The sequence below is a fragment of the Dipteris shenzhenensis genome, chromosome 11 (genome assembly GCF_047967505.1).
Source record: "Dipteris shenzhenensis isolate YYH24624 ecotype China chromosome 11, Dip_SZ_1.0, whole genome shotgun sequence".
Taxonomy (NCBI): Eukaryota; Viridiplantae; Streptophyta; class Polypodiopsida; order Gleicheniales; family Dipteridaceae; genus Dipteris; species Dipteris shenzhenensis.
The window spans coordinates 52994283-52998330 of NC_141606.1; the positions used below are offsets into that span (position 1 = coordinate 52994283).

Below are 4048 nucleotides of genomic sequence, written 5' to 3' on the forward strand. Positions count from 1 at the left end.
AAATGGCTAAGTTTTCCTTCAACCTCACAAAAAGGTTACACTCAATCACCTATTGGAATTTAAAACCTTTACACTTCCATTATGACCCCTTTCCATGAAATTTTGAAGCTTTCCCTTTTCATCTAAGAAAATCAGTTCAGCTTCTCAAATGAAAAAATAAAGGACCTTTTTCGTTAAAAAAAGAAACAACCTGTTTTCCTTAAGTGAGAAACAATAGCACATCTAGTTAGTTTAAATTGCATTATATACATGAATACACACAACATATGATAGCATTATATACATATAATCAATACATACAACATATGATACATGTAGCAGACTGAGAATCACTTCTGGCTTGCGAGCTGCTCTTCATTCACGAACCAGCCGTGGAACCCATACGGTACGCGTGATGGCAGCTTCACTGATGCCACGAGCTCCAGCGATGGCGATCGAGCATCCATCACCAGCAGCTCCGACACTCCACTCGCTTCGTTGTGCACCACGCACAATACATATCCATCGTCTTCTTCCGCACTTCTGCCTGTGTTGCCGCGCGCTACAAAGAATGGCTCGTTCCCGTAGGTCTTGCTTCCGAAATCCCTCCTTCCTACTATTCCCATTTCCTCTGCTCCACCTGCTTGGAGATCCACCTTCACCACCCCCGACAGCTCCGGATAGAAGCCGCTCGCCAAGTAGGCGTACCTTGTTTTCCGGCCTACGTAGCTTTGATTCAAAGTCCCAAACTCGAAGTTCCCCGAGCAGATCTTCCTGTATGACGAGTTCCCCGTTTTGGTGTTCAGACGCACCTCAGATAGCGTGCAAAGCAGGTTTACCGCCGGGATCTCCAGAAAGCGCTCAGGAGGAGAAAGGATTGGTGTGATGATCACAACTTCGTCGCCTTCATCCCACGCGTTTATGTAATGGAAGCAATTGCACCCAGGAACTTCGAACCAAAGTGCCTGGTCGCCTTGGTCTGGTGATGCGTAGCGAGGCAGGACGCAAAACCGGGAAGTCTTGTCTTTATCACACACAAGAGGCATCTCGCCATTGAGAAACTGTGATGGCCTGATGACGAACTGATTGTCGGGGAAAATAACGTACTTTTTGGTGATGGCAAAGTCGTGGATCAAAGGTATATCCAGAAGAGGGATTGGCACATCGGGAGATTTCACTCCATCTGCGGAAACTCTGAAAAAGGAGAAGGGAGGAAGAAATGGATTGAAGCTGAAGGCAAACATCTCTCCCGTTGTGGAATCGAATTTGGGATGCGCGCACATGTTCATCTTCAGGCCTTCCGCAAATCGATACTGCCCAACGGTGATCAGGTCTCCTTCGTCCGTCACTTTTATAATGTAAGGCATATCATCCTCCGACAATGAGAGCACCTTTCCGTTGAAGTATCCGACACTCGTGTTGGATAGCCCCCATCCCTGGGTGAGGTTTAGCAGTCCCATAGCAGTCCTTACGGCAGTAAAGCCAGTGCGGGCAACACCCGCAGCCCCATAAAATCCACCGAAAAACTTCGGAAACAGAGGCCTTCCTGCAGCTTCTTCTTGAACGAACCTGCTGGTTCGGACGTAGCGGGAGCAAAAAGTCGCAGCTCCGTCTTTGATCTTGACTGCGTGCAACATCCCGTCTCCATCGAACATATGGTAGCCTTCGTGTTCGTGAAGTTTGGCCACATTGGGTCCGTTCCTGACGTAAACACCATTCAAATCAGGCGGGAGGACTCCACGCACCTCAGTGCACCGCTGGGGAGGTGACTCCGGCACAGGAGCACCGTTCCCGAGAAGCTGCACCTTAGGGTCGATGCTGGGCTTGAGCTGTTGGGGGCCGAGGAGAGAAGCAACCACAACATCTGCAACGTTGCATACGGTAGCCCGCAAGGAGGAGCCAGAATTAGAGGAGATGAGTTTGAAAAGGTCAAGGTCGAGGAGTTGAGGAGCATGGAAAACCTGGGGAACACTACTGGGCCGTTGGGTATCGGCGATCTTGGTGCTTGTCTGGGATTCTGAGGTGGGTTTGAGGATGAGGGGTTGCTGGTCAACAGGAGGGGATGCGGGCTGGGTGGAGGTTTTGAGATCAACGGAGGAAGCAGAGGAGATATGGAGTGATCGGCCAACTCGGGGCTTGGGAGGGGATAATTGGAAAACAAGGGGATCAACCGCAATGGAGAACAGCCGACGAGCCTGAGGATGAGAGGCAGGGGAGACAGCACAAGGTTGGAGCGTCGCCATGCCTGATTGCGAGCTGATGCATCATTGCATGTGCTTTATCGTATGTGTTGAATTATGGATTAGCCAATAATGGAACGGCCCTCAGGCATACTCAGTGCTCACAATATCACCAATGATAAGCCGTCCCTATACCCTGGCGAAGCAGGGTGCGGGACGGGCAGACTTTCCATGGGACCCCTTCCCTGTCAACTTTACTTTTTGGACGGTCTGGGTAGATTCTTCAATGGTTGGCCCTGTAAACGGCGACGATTGACCTATGGGGACGCTCCCCTAAACCCCCAGACCTGCTTGCAAAGGCGGTCTAGCATGGGTATGGGGATAGCCTCTTAAAGCTGCTCCCCCCACTCTTCCCACTGCTACAACTCCAGCTTTGAAATGCCAAGCCAACATTTTAGAAGTCATGTCCCCATGAAGCCTTCTCCCATCCCACCCTATGATGAATGAGGGCCTGTCCAAGATTTTACAGGTGACTGCAGCCAACAGGAATAAAGATGCTCTCTTTGGACCAATCAAAGTGCTTGGGCATTGGGCACCTAGGCTAGCAGGGCTTCAAAAGGAGGTGCTGAGCCAGCATTTCACTACTAATTTTCAGCAGCTTCAGTAGAATTAATGCAACATGGGGTTGCGATTTGATCATGCCACTAGGGCTCTGCCAGCCCTACTGGCCTATGCGGGGAGCTCCTCTTACCTTTTTGTAATAGTAAAGCTAGCAATCCATCATCTCAAGGCGGTGGCGAGTCACGATTGGTCCATGTGACAACATTTTCAGACAACCTCAGCATGACATCCAAGGCTCCAACATCAAAATTGAGTGGGCCTTGTAAGATTCGAACTTGGGATCATAGAATAAAGAGCACGTTACAACAAGTAGCGCCCATACAGATTTCTATACATCAAGCCGATATGTGTTAGTGATAAAGCTGTGCACAGCTTGTGCACACACATTTTTTATCATAAGTCGTCTAGACGTTTAAGAATCTCGGCCTAAGAAAAAAATGGAATTTGCATTTATTAAGGTTTCATGCCCTCCCTAGGCAACCATGTTCATGGAAACCTACAAACTAAATCTTTATATTCAGCTTATCCATTTTTTCTTATAATTTCAAATTTGTTAAAAACTTTTCACGTTTTTGTTTTACTTTGTCTCATTAAAACCTGAAAAATTTGAGAGCTAGAAAGTTGTAGGTTCTTCTATCTACAAACTGAAAACTTTTGTGTTCAAGAACATTGTATAGTAACCCTCTTAGAAAGGGAGCACTAGAGTGGAGGTATTCTGACCTTAGTCATTTCTCCTTCTCACTCAAATATTCAGGTATGTATTCCATATGGTTTAATGATTTCTCATTGCAATTTGCTACAAAATTGCCTATATCAATATTATTAGATATGCTACACATATTATCATCAAAAGGTTCTTTCAAACCTTCTTTACCAAAGCAAAGGCAATACTTTGTTTTGGCATTGCCTTGCAAGTAAGGGAATGGGGTTGAAGCTTTAATTGGAACTTGACTTCCTAACCTTGGTTTACTCCTGTTTCCCTTTGTTAATAACTCTTCAAATACTACATCTCTTCATCCATCCACAAACACCTTGTAGACACCAACTGTTCTGTCATTATTCATTTAAAACAATTCACTCATTTGCATGGCCACTCATGGCCTTTATACCTAGATAGGATCTTGTCCATGGTGGTTGTTGGTGGGACCTTGCAATAAATGTACTCATACCACATGATACTACACTTGTTCTAAGTTTAATGATATTCTTTCGGGGAGAAGGAGGGAGACAATCAGAACAAAATTTCTAAAAGTCAATTAAAAAAAACC

The 4048-nt window shown here is 46.3% G+C and overlaps 1 pseudogene; it reads right to left on the minus strand.

Moving 5' to 3' along the window:
• Positions 1-210: 210 nt before the first annotated feature.
• LOC147897167 (zeaxanthin 7,8(7',8')-cleavage dioxygenase, chromoplastic pseudogene) lies at positions 211-2288 on the minus strand (annotated as a pseudogene).
• Between the last annotated feature and the right edge of the window lie 1760 nt (positions 2289-4048).